Source organism: Carettochelys insculpta, chromosome 11 (assembly GCF_033958435.1).
Source record: "Carettochelys insculpta isolate YL-2023 chromosome 11, ASM3395843v1, whole genome shotgun sequence".
NCBI classification, from domain to species: Eukaryota; Metazoa; Chordata; order Testudines; family Carettochelyidae; genus Carettochelys; species Carettochelys insculpta.
Window position 1 is genome coordinate 47,753,907 of NC_134147.1, and position 16,439 is coordinate 47,770,345.

General features: G+C 46.5%; 1 long non-coding RNA gene across 2 annotated transcripts in view; it reads left to right on the forward strand.

Annotated features, from left to right (window-relative positions):
* Positions 1–674: 674 nt before the first annotated feature.
* The window catches only part of LOC142019113 (uncharacterized), a 31,675-nt gene continuing 15,910 nt past the window's right edge, over positions 675–16,439 (forward strand). Inside the window, exon 1 of one of the 2 annotated variants that reach the window (XR_012646987.1) lies at positions 675–1,123. This is a non-coding gene — a long non-coding RNA (uncharacterized LOC142019113). Of the gene's footprint in view, positions 1,124–11,155; positions 11,282–16,439 lie in introns of those variants that run through there. The other variant, XR_012646985.1, reaches the window with a different exon arrangement.

Sequence of the window (16,439 nt, forward strand, 5' to 3'; positions counted from 1 at the left end):
CTATTTTGTTATTTTCAAAATGCACAAGCACCTTCGCGGTCTCCTCTTGAGGCAAACTGACAAAGAAACCAGTGCCAGGAAAGTCCTGGAGCCACCCCGTATCCCTGCATATTTTCATCTTATAATCCACTGCATTAATATTTAACCACCACCTCAAACAGGTGGAAGTTTGAGGGCCATTGAGCACTGTGAATTCTCCCAATGCATCACGATTACCAAAACACCTGTGCTAAATAACATTGTGCAGTGCCTCTACGGAAACTCCCCGAGTGCTCAATAGCCCTTGAAATTTCTCATTTCTAGCTTGTGGTGTGGTGCCTGACTACTCACACATTACTCTGCAATACAAAGCAGCGTAGGACAGCGGTCCAAGACCTGATAAAGCCAGTTTACCTTCTGCTGGGAAATGAGGCTGTTGCAGTGCTTTTCAGCCTGCACTTGCTTTGTTTCTGCAATTATCGTCACCTGGACCGACTTTTGATGACCGTGCCCCAACAGCAGCCTCATGCAACAGGGCAAGGGAAGTCCAGGCTCAATGGAATCTGTTTCAGCTGGTCAGGTCCATTCTGTGTATTACAATTCACTGACGTCATAGCCCGTCTCTAATAGGTAGCATATAAGATATAAACAGAAAAGTAATAATGTACTGCTCATTAATATTATTGTCTGGTGTAGGTAGGCAGGGCAATTTCAAAACTGAAAACCTATTGGGAATTATATTCTTAAAATATGTCCGTCAGGCAAGGTTGAAGTTCGGCTGCCCTGAAGGTACTTCCAAAGTACGTGCAGAGACAAGGGGTGTGTAATTTACAGAAGAGGTAAACAAAACCATCAAGCAAACAAGCGGAGGACAGGACAACTCAGCATCATGGCAGTGGGAGTAGAGTGCAGGAATCAAATCAGATGCGTAGGTGGAGAAACCAGCTTGGAAGTTCCCTCACCAGCAGACTCCACGTCGCCTTCATTGCAGCTTGAATGAACTTTATTTTGGGGAGTAAAGGCCTGAAAAATCCATTTCAGAGGCTCCCCAAACGAAAGACAGGTGCAAAGAACCCTATGGGGTTTTTCACCCTAGAAGACAAACTCACCCAGCGCTTTGGAACATTTGCAGGAGCATTGTGAGGTAAAAATTTTACCTTGAACCAGAACTGCAGTTCTGTTAAGTCTTAGCCTCTAGAAAACATTTCCCTTTTATTTGCTTGTAAGTCTCTCTCTGTCCTTCAGACCTGTCCTCACCTTACATCCAATCTTCTTCTGTTAATAAACTTGTTTTATTTTTGCTATAACCCAGCCCAGCACTGGGTTTGAAGTGAAGTGATCGTTAACATTAGTTCAAGTGACAAGCAGTGCATCTTGTCTCTTTAAAAGAGCAAATACACATTATTCTTCTGACTGATGCAGAGCAAAGGATTTGGGGGACATTGTGGGGTGTTAAGATCACCTGGCCAGGTGTAACTAGAAAGCTCACTGGTGCCAGTGTGGGCCTGGGAGTTAGCAAGGAGGCTGTTGGAGTCTGAAGTGTTAGTCCACATCTATGTATCATACAGTTATCTTACTTACATGCTGGCTGGAAACATCCAGACAAGAGACCTACAGCAGCAGAGCATTTTAAGGCACCCAGAGTTACGGGGCAGGTGCTGATACAGGGCACGTCTGGACTGGACCCCAGAGTGTGACAGTGACAACCCCGCAAACCGGGTAAAACTGCTCTGCTTTGGATTTCATTCCCTTTTGTCCTCCAGCGAGAAGGGCAGGGAACCCCAATCCTCTTGGTTCAGTGCTAGTTGATCAGACTATTAAATTCCTCTTGGACCAGATTACAGTTTACCAACAGCAGTTAGTTCCTTTGTGCTACCCACCACTTTCCACTGCAGAAATTGAACAGCATTTCGGGGTTACAGAGGATAAAGTAAACTCGACTTCCCAGTGCTGTGCAGTAGACAAGAGCAAACACAATCCTTGGCTATATTAATGGGAATAGGTGAGCAGAAATAGGGTGCTATTACCATTGCAGAGAGCAACAGCGAGTCCTTTAGTGGATATTGTGTCCAGTGCCGGTGGCCGCATATTAAAAAGGGTGTTGATAAATTGGAAAATGTTCAGAGTAGACCTACGGAAATCATGTTAGGTCTGAAAATCTGCCTCACATTTAAAGGCTAAAGAAGCTTAATCCACTTAGTTTATCCAAGAGAAGGTTAAGCAGAAACTTGATTGAGGTCTATAAATACCAACATGGAGAGAAGATCGGTAGCAGGCATTTTAACCCAGCAAACGAAGGCATAATCATAGTATCATAGGACTGGAAAGGACTTTCAGAGTTCATCTAGCCCAGTCCCCAGCACTCCCGGCAGGGCTAAGCAGTATCTAGACCATCCACGGCAGGTGTTTGTGTAACCTGCTCTTTAAAATCTCCAGTGATGGAGACTCTACAATCTCCCTAGGCCACTAATTCCCAGGTGCAATGACCCTGGCTCTTTTTCCTAACGCCCGATCTAAACCTCCTTTGCTGCAATTTACGCCCATTGCTTCTTGTCCTACCCTCAGATTAAGAGCAATTTTTTTGCCTCCTTGTCACAATCTTTTATGTCCTTTAAAATTGTGAGCCCAACCCCTCTCAGTATGCTCTTTTCTAGACTTCACAAACCCAGTTATTTCATGTTTTCAAGACCTTTAATCATTTTTGCTGCTCTTCTCTACCTTGTCCACACCTTTCCTGAAATGTGGTGCCCAGAACTGAATACTATACTCCAGCTAAGGTCTAATCAGCACAGACCAGCACAAACAACTTAATTTCTGTGTCTCACCTCTAACACTCCTGCGAATACATCCCAGAACAACCAGTTGTGCACCCACTTTATAATATGCCCATCTAAGCTGTATCTCCTCTAGTTTGTTTTTAACAAAGGCAAGTGAGACAGTATCAAAGGTTTAGTAAAGTCAGGATAGATCACTTCTACCATTTCTTTCTTAGCCATAAGGCTTGGGAGATCCAATGAGCTCTAATGGTTACAAACTGAAGAACTCAAAATAGAAATAAAGATGCATTTTTTCAAACTGTGAGGTTAATTAACCATTGTAAGAACTTGTCTAGAGACGTGCTCAGTCTTTGTGACATACCATTTTAAAATTAGGATTGGAAGATTATGATACACTCTAGCTGTCTAGCTCAAACAGATGTTATTTCACTTGACAGAGGACTGACTAGGAGAGGTTGTATGGTCTTTGTTATGCAAGATGTCAGACTGCATGGTCAGAATGGTTCCTTCTGGTCTTGTTTCAAAGAACACTACAGCAATTCACACTAGGGAACATTTAGAAGATACCAGCAGTGTCTGCAAGGAGCAATTAACACACAACACATTTGTGCTATTTAGCAATCACAACTCTGTCTGCATTACCGCTCTGTGCAGACAAACCCTTAGATTAGCTATTCCCATACTATGGGCTGCAAGGCCAGGTGAATTGGCTCCATCAGCAGATGGGGCCAGTGCAATCCAGAGCGTGTGGAGAATGTCGTTTTACAAAATGGAGTCGTCACACAGTGTCACTTCACATGCACCGTACATGTGAGGTCCATAGAGGTTCCACAAAATGGCACTCTCCATACAGCATGGTCTCATCTTTTTAAAATGGCCTCCTCTGTGATGGCTAAGGTCATGGAGAGCAATGACTGTGAAAATGGGGTCCAACAGGTAAAATGTTTGGAAAGCAGAGCCTTAGAAACAAGTAACTGCTTGCTCTGTTTTTCTGGTGTATTATTGGCTTCTTTTTTAATATTTTTGAGGTGTTTTATCAGCGTTTATTCGTTAAAACTGAAACTCAAAAGCCATAAGTATCTAGGAGAATGACAGTTGTGACTGGAGATCATCCTTTGAGTTTAATGAAAAAGACGGACAGGAAGAGAGATGAATTAAGAGTGTCAGGAGATTTTAACAATGTCTCCTCATTGCTCATACATGTCAAATGTACCTGGGAGCATTACCATCGCAGCCTACATGTAGTCCCACCATCCACACCCTCATCTCTGTAATTCTTCTCCACCTTGTTCACCAATAGTAATCTACACTCCACTTCTCTCTCGAGTCATCACATTACACAACCCAGGTTTTTCTGTGCTATCCATTCTGCTTATGTGCTATTTGAGAGTTGCTATAGCAGTGAAATTCAGCCACTGTAGAGGGACTCCCAGAATTGCAACTATAAACTTGATTTTCAGGGATGTTTAACTCTCTCACTTATAGTTTCATCGCTTTTCTTTCAAGCTTTAGCTGAAATCAAGTGACTTCTTTTAAGAAACAACATTTTAGAGGCATTTAGGCTGCGATGTCTCTATTGAAAAACGCAGGCATGTCCTGCAGCATTTGATACAAAGATGAAGTCGGTTTTCATGATTGCTGTTCCCATGTAATTTAGTCCGAGAGAGGTTTAAATGAGGTTGGTCTGGGTACGTTATGCCATATAAGAGCCTAATTTGCCCATTTACTTTTCTAAGACCAAAAAACTAGGGGCACTTAGTGTATTACCATTATTAATGCAATACTAAAAAATGGATCACAGCACCAGCAAAAGTGGCATAAAAATACTTGAATGAAGGGCCAGACGCTCAGTGCTAAGCAGTGTGGTCCTCTGCTGATTTCAGTGCAGTAACACTGATTCACTGAGGATCCGGCTCTGGACTTGCTAACAGCTAGGTAACATTGTGAGAAGGGGTAGAACTTCCTCTCAGCTCCCTTTCTGTGTAGTGTTACAGCAGCTTTTCATTTCCTCACCTCCAAACTGACCTACCTGAATTTGACCAGCCCCAAATTTGGGCATAACTCAATTTGAAATATATCACATGTGTGCAGGCCAAAGTGACGGACTTCACTGGAGTCATGGCACCAGAGAGCATGTCTCAGGATCCTTAAGATACAGGTGGACATCTGCACAGTTAGGGGAGTGATGTCTGTTGTAAGTCAATCAGCTAGCTGTCTATTTGATCCGCAGCTGAAACTGGCCGATGCAATTCAAATTCACGATGTAGCTCAGAGCTGTGTACTGTTTCTCACAGACTGCACGGGTTGGCTTCACAAGGGCTCAAAAGCCACTCTGCACTAGCTGAACAGCTCAGTGTCTTCACAACGCCTGGGAACTGACCTGCTGGGGAACCCTTTGCTGGAGGTAATCTGGAAGAGGTGGCTCCCAATGAGGGCACACTGAAGGCCAAGAAGGCATGGCAGAGTAGCACACCAACGCAAGCCTGCCTCGAGTGGCACAAAGTCTCTGAGGAACATTACCCCAGTCACATAAATGACATCAGCTCAATATTTTCACTGCCAGTCTTCACTGTGCAGTCAGCTTTCCCCCAACAGCAGCTGGTCTGATTGGTTCTTGCTTAACTTCAACTCTGCTCTGCCAGCATCACTGATCATATTGGTCCACACCCAGAGGCTCCCCCAAACGGGGCTTTAAATTGCTAGCAAAACACAGGACCCTGACACATCCCTTTTACTCCCTGCACACCAAACCCTTTTTCATCTACTCTTGCTAAATGAGACTTTTGTTACCCGCCCAAAGTCCATTACTCATGCCCGTAGGGTGAGCCTTCATTCTAGTCATATCCCGGACAAATCCCTTGCCCTTTTATGACTACAAGAAAGACAATTATCTATTATCAGGTTTGTACATCACATCAGAAAAAATTCCAACCAAAACCAAAAAGCTTCGAGTGGGTGGAATTCTATGCAAACACCATTATAATTAGTGCAAATGAACCAGATCAGAGCTGGCTTTTCTGCTTCTCCCCATTAAGGTTTGTTGCCACTGTAACAGGAAACACATTATGACACAGAACGCCTTGACACTGACTTTAGCTCCACTCATTCTGAAGGGATGACCCAAGCAAGATAGCAGTGTCTGACTTGGCGTGCCAGAAAAAACACAGAACACTGAGATAGCTCATCAAGCTAAGTGAGGAACAGTTCATGTCTCCAAAGATCTCAGCCACCTGCCAGAGTTATTTTTACCGCCACAATGATTTCCCTTACCAACAACAAACCAACAAACAAACAATTCCCTCCTCCTCTGCAAACTCCTGCCTTTGTGCTGCCTGGATAGTACACAGTTAATGGGCACACTCCAGCCAGAGAGAAATGCTGGCATTCTTTTTGTACCAGGGACAATGCAGGTTTCCCTACAGGATGACAGAACAGATTATGGAGGAATTTGGGAAGAATCATATACCAGTTCGACTGCCACCATGGCAGTTCCATTATATTCATAACCAGTGCTTTATTTGTGCTGGTACTTGCCAGTACTCCTTTGTCAACCACAGCCACGGAATTGGCTGAGGGTGTGGGGGAGCCAAGGAGCCAGCTGAGTACCACCTCCTCTTTTTTTTTTTTTTTTTTACAGAAAAATACTGATCATAACAAAGCCAAATGACCTAAGATCTTGAATCCACATCAATACAATTGACTCAGAAATGTATAAATTGGAATGGTTCCACTACTCTGGTCAGCATCCGAAACAGCCATGGACCAATTTGAATGTCAGAGGAAGGTTGTTTTGTTTGTAAATGGCTGTTGGATTTTGTTTGGCAGGTTTGTTAATCAAATTTCCCTCTTAGATTAAAAGACCTTTTAAAGTGCACAGTACGTCTTTTGATCTTCAAGGCTGTTAGCGGGGAGGGCGGTGTTGTTTAATAAAAAAAAAAAAAAGAATCTGCAAACAATCAGGAAGAGCGAGACAGCTAGGAAGGGTTTGTGAGCATGACCCCTCTCTGTATGTCACTGTGCACACACACACAGGCCCTGTGACAATGCGCTACTCTCAGATCTCTGCATCTCTTGCTGCTGGTAAAACGCGTGGTTCATAGCTCAGGGTCCACATGTCAGGTCTCTGTTTTTGTCAATAGATCTGGTCTGCTTTACACTAGCTAACGAGCTGGGCCAGAACCTTTTGTCTCTGTAGACTAATGCTCAGCTAGTAAAAGCAGCAGTTTGAGAAATGCAGGATAGCTTCAATGCCGGCAGGTTTGGCTTTCAAATGATTGATTCTGTAAGGTGCTCAGCACCCACCTTGTATGCTCTACTCTCGTCAAAAATCTAAGCCTATGCAGAGCGTCACAGAAGTGCCCAGCGCCTTGCAGAAGCAAGACCTGCGCCTGCATATCATCATTCATCTTTGAGAACAAAGCACAGTTCACAAACATGTTGCAATCAGTGCAGGAGAAGAGCAGCCCGACCCAGGCACTCCACCCAGCAGCAGTCAGGCAGCAGCAGCAGCGGCAGCGCAAGGGGCTGGCTAGCTGTGGGCAGCAAAAGGGCTGTTTGGATCTGGCTGATGGCTTATTTGCTTGCTTTCAAGAACTCTTGTTCTAGCTATTTACACTGCCCAGGTGATCAGATTGCAAAGCCTTTTGCAGTGGTGGTTTCTCTGTTCACAGAGCAACAGTCTTCTTATAGCAGAAAACACAACTCTTTGCGGCGTGGACTCTGACAGAGAGTTCCCTCTTTGCTTGCTTGTCTCCGAGTTCCTTCCCACCCCGCACATACACACCCATGTGCTCAGCAGCTTCTCAGGCCCTTCCCAGGCATTTCTGACATGAAAAACAGCAACATCTTTACCAGCCTGCCTTTACCAAATGCCGTCTGCAGGCTCTCGGAGCTTTGTGTGCACAGAGACAGCACCAGGAATCGGCACCTGGCACGGCAACAGGCTAAGCTGCTCCCAGCCACTCTTGGCTGGCAATGCAAATGGCCTGTGCCAACAAACACTGGCATCGCTTTGCCTGAGAGGAGGGACAGCCCTCAGTTCAGCCTCAGTTCAAGAGCCAACTGCCAGCCCCTGAGACATTCATCCTCCCAAACAGCCCGTCTAGCCCTTCATTACACATTCCAAAAGAGAGAAAAATCCCTCCATCTCCTTCCGCTTCTCAAATGGGCCAGATCCTCCATGGCTGTAAATTGGGGTAGTGCCACTGATTTCAAAGCCCCCTCTTCCCACCTGGTTTTGGAAGGAAGGGGCTTTCGAAATCAGGAGGTCCTTTTGGGAGGCCTCCCCGGCTACATGGGCAGCATACCTTTAGAAACCGGCAGTTTCAAAGCACACATGGCTGCCATTATGTTAATGAGGTGCTGCATATTCATGGCCATAGCTCATTAGCGTATTCCAAATTGCCACATTACCATAGCCCCTCTGAAAGGAAGGGCTAATGTGGCCACAGCCCTTCCATCTGAAAAGCCATTTCAGCACCAAGGGCCCAGCAGGCCTAGACAGGGTGCCTACCGCCAACATATTCTCCCTTTAAGGCTTTTGGCCAAAGCATTTCTGATATGGCTGACCACCTGATTACAGACATCCTCTGTGTCAGCTGCGTGTCATACACTCACCTGACCAATTTGCATACTTTCACATGACACTACCTGGTCAAAAGCAATTTTTGCACACAGGGGCTACGAGCACCTGAGCCTGCTGGAAAAGTCCTACTTTTGGACATGTTTTGGCCACATGCTTCAGATACGCTTCTTTCCTACAAAAACATCCTGTGGGGAAAGAACATGCAAATTAATAACAGGCAAAAGCCAACACACTGGAAGTTTGGCTAGTTACCAAATCTTCTCCAACTGTATCCAGAGCTCTGTGGCCAAGAAATGAACATCCTCATGAGTTTCTGCTGGCCACAAAAATGAAAAGCGCAGCCTGGCTCGTCCTATTTCACTAGCTCTCTGTGTAGAAAGTATCAGGAGGTGCAGACAGGCAGAACCAAACCAAAGACACTTTTTCAAACTTTGGAGGTTCAATTTAAATTTGAAGTTTAGTGACTATTTTGACCAAACAGGCTTGCCCAGTCCGAAACCTTATTCTTTTCTTTGAACTCCTGTTTGAAGAGGACTACATTAATGCTAAATAGGAACCTTCCCATTAGAGTATGCAGGGTCCACATGTCCAGCGCATAGGGTGGGTGTTACAGAGCACCACTGGTGAGTACAGCTATATATAGCCACATAAGCTGAGCTGTGCAGTAGCATAGACAAGATCATAAGCACCTAAGAGTGGCCTTAATGACTATCATATTCCCCCTCAGCCCAAAGGTTGGTCTACCCCAGTATTCTTTCTTCTGACAGTGGCCAATGCCAGGTGCTCCAGAGGGAATGAACAGAACAGCTAATTACCAAATGATCCATCCCCTGTTGTTATTTCCAGCTTCAAGCAAACAAAGGCTGGAGACGCCATTATTGTCTATTCGAACAGCCATTGATGGACCTAGCCCCATAAATTTAGCTAGTTCTTTTATGAACCCTGTTATAGTCATGGCCTTCACAACTTCCTCTGGCAGGGAGTTCCACAGGTTGTAAAGAACCACTTCCTTTGGTTTGTTTTAAACCAGTGTGGTGAGAAGAATGGGAATGAGCTGCTCCCTCTGCAAGAAAATCCTTCCTCATCACTGAGCCAGAGGAGACTCCTGGGAAGTGAGTGGGAACTCAGGAACAGCCCTCTGTAGCTGCATTGTAGCTGAGGATGTTGCAAGCCTGATGAATGGCTGCTCAGCTCTAGCTTTTCTACCAGGTGTTACAGACTCCCTGCTGCTCACCCCGAAGGTCCCGAACAACGAAAACACTGGGTGCTACTGAAGCCCTTGAGAATCCTCTGATCATTTTTTTTGTCTGTTTCTTGCATGTCTACATCTTTGTCTTATCTGACTACTGCCTCTTCTGTATTTTGAAAATTTATTACACCACTTGTGCATTTGCTAATCAAAACAGCACTCACCAGTCTAGGCGGATTGCAGAACTCATGAACGGTGCTGAATTTACAAACAAAGCATTGTACACTGAGCAGCCTATTCACTACAGGACAACTGAAGCCCTGCACAGGATCCCCATATGACACAGAGTCACTTGAACATGCCACAGGAAAGCTCTGAAAAGTGCATCTCCAAAGCGAGTTCATTTTGTCACGTTTTAGACAAGGCGGCCCAAGAGGACTGGTGTTTTCTGAGATCTGGGACATTCTCCCGAACACCAGTGACCCCTTTTACATAGGCTACCAGATAACTCTGTTGCTGCCGACCGGGTCCCTAATCCTGCAGGTGAGCCTTGAGCCCACGCAAACTCCTGTTAATGTCAGGGTTCATCTCCACTTACAGGAAGTCAACACAATCTTCCGATCAATCTTCCGAAGATCAATTTGCCGTGAGCGTGAAGACAGAGTAAAGCTGATCTCTCTGGCCTCAGCTGTCCACCCTGGTACTCCATGCTATCGCATGGAGCAAGGGACGTCAGCATGAGCCTGAAAAGCCCAGATCTACACCAGGGAACAAAGCCAATCCTGATACATCTGTTGTCAGCACACTAATGGTGTGCCTAGAATTGCATATCTGGCATCAACTTTAATCCCGAGTGTACACTAGGCCTCTGTGAGTATCTGCATAGGGACCACCTGGGATCCAATGGAGAGGGAGCTTTGGGCTGGGGAGAAACATACCCCACTGCTTATTACACAATATCCATTGTTATTACTAATTATCAGTATTATAGTCACACCTAGGAACTACAGTCTAAGCTCAGTGCCTCGCTGTGCTAAGCTCTGCACAGACCAAAGGCAGCTGCTGCTGCAGAAAGCTCACAATCTGCAAGCCAGACAAGGTGCACCAGGTGGACAAACAGGGCTTTGAGGGTGAAGTTACAATAAAGCAGAGTTTAGCAAAAGCATGAGTCACAGGTCACCAATTGCCCGGTTCTTAACCCGGCCTGCACTGAATCCCCTTGCTGGCCTGATTGTTTTAAATATCTGTTTAAGGTTGGGCACCCAAGGGAGTAAAAGCAAAAGTCGGATTTCTTCAAGATTATAAACGAAGCGTTAATCATGGGCTGCACTAGCCCAGTGGTGCCAGGCTCAGCGAAGGAGGCAAGCATTCTCTCCAGCCGACTCCTGCACGCATAAACATCACTTCAGTAGCAATAACCCCTTTGCTGAAGAGGGCGTACACCAGAAAAAAGGCAGCTGGAAATATGCAGAGCGAGCAGTGGGACGGCACCCGAGATTGAATTGCAGGCACACTGCAGGTGTTAGGATAATCATCGGCGGCTGGCAGACTGTGAAACGCGTACCGGTTCCCAAAAAGGCAACATATAGTTTAACATTTTCATTGTGCATCTGTGCACCGGTGGGCTTTTTTTAACAGGATTGAAAATGTGGCACAGATACGCAACGCCTGTAGGTGAAGAGCCGAACAATCAATGAGGGGATACGTGTGACAGAAATACCCACTAACTGGCTTCAACTGCTGGACCAGCTGGTGAGTACGGGAAATAGGGCAACAGTAGGAGGCAACTGAAACAGGAAGTTCAAGATGCTGTGGCACTGCTGGGCTGGGTGTTATCCTTTGCTAAGAGGCTTTGCCAAAACAGCCTCCAAATTCAGTGCATCTGTCTTGCCTGATGCATATCCCATAGTTACTTGAGGACTCTCAGGAGGGAGGGGGTATTCTATGCATTTTATCACTTAGCCACAGGGCAGGAAATCAACTAGATAATTCTGATAGGTTTTCACCTTTCTGCGATTTGTTCCGCATGAATTTATGCTTCTCATTATATCCTTAATCAATTCAGAATTTGCTGAAACCTTTCAGTAATACACTAGTCCAGTTTGGGGTCCTGGAAATAAATGGCCCCTTTATCATTTCTTGTCTCTTTCTAGCTTTGATTAAGCAGAATTCTCTTGTGAATCGAATGCAAGGCAGGTTACCAACATTTACTTTATTCTGCTTCCTGCCTGTTAACACACAGCCCCGTCTTCTCTTCATTAATTCTGCAAAGGAACATTTAAAATGTATTTTAAATGGTTTTCCTCCTTTATAGCTCCCTGCGGCATAGGCCAGTTTCAGATCTGAAGAGTGATCAATAAACAAGCTCTGCTGTCCGTTGGGGCTTCTGGCCGTACAATTAGAAAAGGGAAACCCAACACACTGTTTTATTATACGATGACAGCAACTGATTTGGATCCACAGCCGATGTCAAATGCTGATTTCCAGACATTTGTATTTGAGTAACAAAGCAGCATCAGCCAGGAAAGTCAGCAGGACTGCTGTCTGCCAAACTACATACAAATTTATTTTCAGCCGATGGGAGTTTACGCTGCACAGTAGGTTTGCTACTTGATAGTGTGGGGCTTGAAGGCTGTCTCTGTTACTGGAACTGTTTGGCACAGTGGATAGCCATATAGCTGGTCGTCGAGGCTAGTGGACAGAAAGAGATGTAATTAACCTACATGTTACGTAAGTGCTGAAAGCCAGCTGAGCTGCATGCTCGGGGCACCTGGCAAAAGGCATGAGGCCACATTCAATAAGAGAAAGGGCCATGGACTACAGGAACGGGTGCAGCTGACAAGCGCACTTCCTGAACGCTGCTGTAGTGGAAAGAAGGGCTGGTAAAAGGAAGGTGAAGCGGGAGCTGGCTTTCCACACAGCCCAGATTTCAAAAGTGGATACGTTTAAGCAGGTTTTCTTTACGACAAGCAGTCCTGTGGCACTGCAGTGAGGTAGAGCGGCTCTTCACTGATGTAGAGGGGGAAGAACCTCTCCCCAAGCCACACCTGCCCATCACCTGGCTGGATGCCAGAGGGCAGGACAAGAAGTACAAAAGCTGAGCCTTGGGGCTCAGTTGAGGCCCAGCCTCCAGAGGAGCCAGAAGCTGGTCCTGATGCCCAGCCTGGGAGGCTGATGCAGCCCTGCAGGAGGCTGAGGACAAGCCCGGACCACCAGACCCACAGTCACACCTCACCGAAGAGGAGCTACAAACTGGGATGAAGATCCTGCTCTACCCAGACACGGAGGAGCCCGACCCGTGGCCCAGTGAGGTATGCCCTGAGGGGGAGTCTGCAAGTGGGCCACGGATAGATGAGTCAGTATGTTGCAGTCTGGCTGTCAGCGGTCAACTGCTCTTCTGCTGCGAGGACCCTGCGCGGGGCAGAGTGGAGTGGGCAGGCCTGTGCACCCCCACCCTGCCACCCATAATTTGTGGGTAGCAGTCTCCCCATCTCGCTATTGTAGGCACACATCCACTGTTTGTTGGCCCTCCGCCCTGCTAGGAGGTCTGAGCTTTTGCTGCCCCGCCCCGAGCCAGGGCCTGGGCTCACTGACTATGTGCTTGGCCCAACTGACAGCCTGCTCCTCCACTATGGTTGCCTGATCGGAGTGAGGACCTGGGCCCGTTCAGCTGTCTGCTTGGCCCGAGCCCTGGGACTAGTATAACTGCTGAGACTGATTCCCCACGGACGACTGCAATGAGGTGGAGTGGCTCCTCAGTAACCCGGAGTGGGCAGAACCCCTGCCCAAGCCCTGGGGTTTTACCTGCGAGGTTCCTGTCAGCTGTAGGCAAATGAAGAGCCTTGGGAGAGGTGCTTGTTTACCAAGCCCATTGTGTCCAGTCAGGAGGAGGTATGTAGTATCCTGCAAAAGGACAAGGCTTCCAGACTTGCCCTCCCATGCTGGCGTCACTGCACTGGCCTGGCTTTTTTGTAGCCCCACAGGCACTGGCCCCAGGAAAGAGCAGCACGACAGCTGATGCTGTGAAGCTGCCAGCACTTTTAAGTGCACGTGCATACCTCACGGGCCTCTCCTTCTCCTCGCCACTCCTCCACATGTAAGCCCTGCTCTTCCAAGGGGTCTGCTGCCAGCCCTCGTTTGCTCCTAGAGTGGAAGTCACACTGGAATTAGTGCAGTGACAAGCTCAGCTCGGTGACAATGGGCTCGGCTACCTAGTCTAAACCCCAAATCACTTTCCCTGAATAGTCTGAAACAGTTGTTTAAGATCAGTTGTTTCCAGGAGCACTCTGCCAGTCAGCCCCCTATCTAGACTGTGTATAAAATGCCGACACAACCGTTGCATGACATGGCAGGGGAAGAGATACATCTTAGGGGTTAATTCATGGGACTCAGAAATCTGGCTCCAGTGCTGAGATGTGCCTCAGCCTTTCTGTCTGAGCGTGGGCAAGCTCCGAGTATCTCTGCCTCAGGTCCCCATCTGTGAAACTGTGATAACAAACCTTCTTCTGTCAACCATGTCTATTTAGACTGTAAACTATTCAGGGCAGAAACTGTCTCTCTACTTTGTCTAGCATCACCAGGGGCTGCTGAATTTGGTCTTCAGGGGGCTACTATAAGCAAGTTAGATGTGGTAATAAAAAGGGTTTCAATGCTTCTTCAAGCTCATTGGAAGCAGATGAGACTGGAAACAGAAAGCTCCAAACACTGGACAACAAAAGGAGCTAATCTCCTGGTGCATCTGGTCTGATCTGCATTCAGAATTACTCCTGGATGTCCCTCCTCCCTGCCCCATGACCAAATCAGCCCCCTGACTTTGGGGTGCATCTGCACTCAAACTCTGGTGCCTGCCAGTAATAGTTACTCTTGTCTCCCTGAAAAATACCCATATCTTGGAAAGTCCAATGGAGGGACTGCGTGCTCAGTGACGACTCAGTGACATTCTCTTGGCTGAACTTACAGCGCAGCATGGCTCATTACACACCTGCCTGGCCTTCTTTAACCTCCCCAATACTTCACAAGTTCTGCTGCCCTGCTGTTATCAGGTGGATTAGCAAAGGCTCTGGAGACTCATGATCTGGAACTAAGGCACTGCAGGTCACTGTGATTCCCAGGAAGTGAAGAGCCAGAGGTCCTGCCATTCCTGGTCGTACTTAAAGGAGATTTCTTTGCACTGTTTCACATGTATGGCAAATAACTGTCCCTAACCAGCTGTCTGCCCGCTGTTAATAAACATGTAGTGGGCTCCAGTAATATCACCTGCCCAGATCTATTTATAGGCAAATACTAGAGGAGGGAAGAGACCTAACTCCAACCACCAGCCTACTGCACTGAACTGAATATCACAATTCAGTCCTAGGCTGAAAACCAGCCCCAAACCGAACCAGTGAGTTGATGTTTCAAAACTCAGCATGGAATAGGGGATAATCTAGTCAGCAACTTGAATTCATGCTGCACTACTCAATTGAAGCAATGCAAAAGCAAGCAGAAGGGCAGGGCACCTTTCAAATTGCAGTGCAATCAACAGCTAAAATAATCCTTGGTGTCTCAGCCGAACAAAACATGGACTGGCTTGAGGCAAATGACAGCATTCAAGCACGCTTTGTTGCCCACAGAGCCACACACCAAAGTAAACTGAACAACACCTCCTCTCCTGCAGCTCCAGAAGCCTTTAAGAAATCAAAATCTGAAGTGCAGAAAAAGCTGTGGAAGATGGAGGACAGATGGTGGAGAAATAAAGCAGTAAAACTACAAGCTCTTGCTGATACTAATAATACTCAAGTTTTTTGTTTGGTTTTTTTTTCAGGAATTAAAGTCCATTTATGGATCATGAAGAGCCAATCTTGTCCACTGTTGGCACTACCCTCCTTAACGAGCACAGCATGATGCTAGACAGAACATTTTGCGACTCTCCTCAGCTATGAGCTGAGCACGAATGTGAACTCAAAAGATCCCTCAGTCAAGCGAACACCTGCCGAATGCGAACTCAAAGATCCCTCAACTCTGAAGGAGCCTAAGAATGCACTGATGGAAAGGGCACAAGGCCAGTCAGCTGAAGTGCTGAAACACGGTGGTCCAACATTTTACAAAGTTCTACTAGACTTAATTACTTTCCACTGGAAAAATGAAGGTTTTACTCCAGGATTTCAAAGATGCCAAAATAGTAATAACAGAGCCAGGCCTAGGGTCAGGCAAGCTGGGCTGTTGCCTGGGGCTGCCACTTTCAAGGGGCTGCCAAAAAGCCCCGAACTGCCCCTGCTCCTGGGCAGTCCCCCACTGCCAAGCCGGTCCCCACAGTGCTACTCACGCAGTCAGGCACTCTGCTTTTGGCTAGGACCAACACTGCATAACAATCTACAAATATGAAGTGGACAGCTATAACATCACTGGAAAGGCCCTTGGTAAGCTGTTGCTGAAAAGCCTTCAGTTTATTGCAGATTACATACTTCCCTGAACACCAATGTGATTTTTCTTCATCATACAGCATGGAAAATATGATATTTACCCTACACAAGCTACACAAGAAAGTTTCTAACTACTAATTCTCCTGTACATTGCCTTTGTCAACCTTAGTAAGGCATTCAGCTCAGTTGGATGCTCTTCCCTCTGATGTCTTCTTGTAAAGTTTGACTGCCCAGACAAACGAATCAACCTTATATGCTGCTTCCATGTAGCCCATGGGGTTAAGAGGGGCTGTGTATTTTCCCCTACATCTTAAGTGCCTCAGCTGAAGCATACGAGAATCTCAGCCTCACACTGAACTTCAAAAAGACCAAGGTGCTCCCCCAACCCTCACTAACAGGACAATCTCATGCCCATTTTATTGGAGTCAAGTCAATGGAGAACTGTTTGAAGATGTGGAACACTTCTCACACCTTGGAAGTCATCTTTCTGCTAAAGTCGACATTGATGC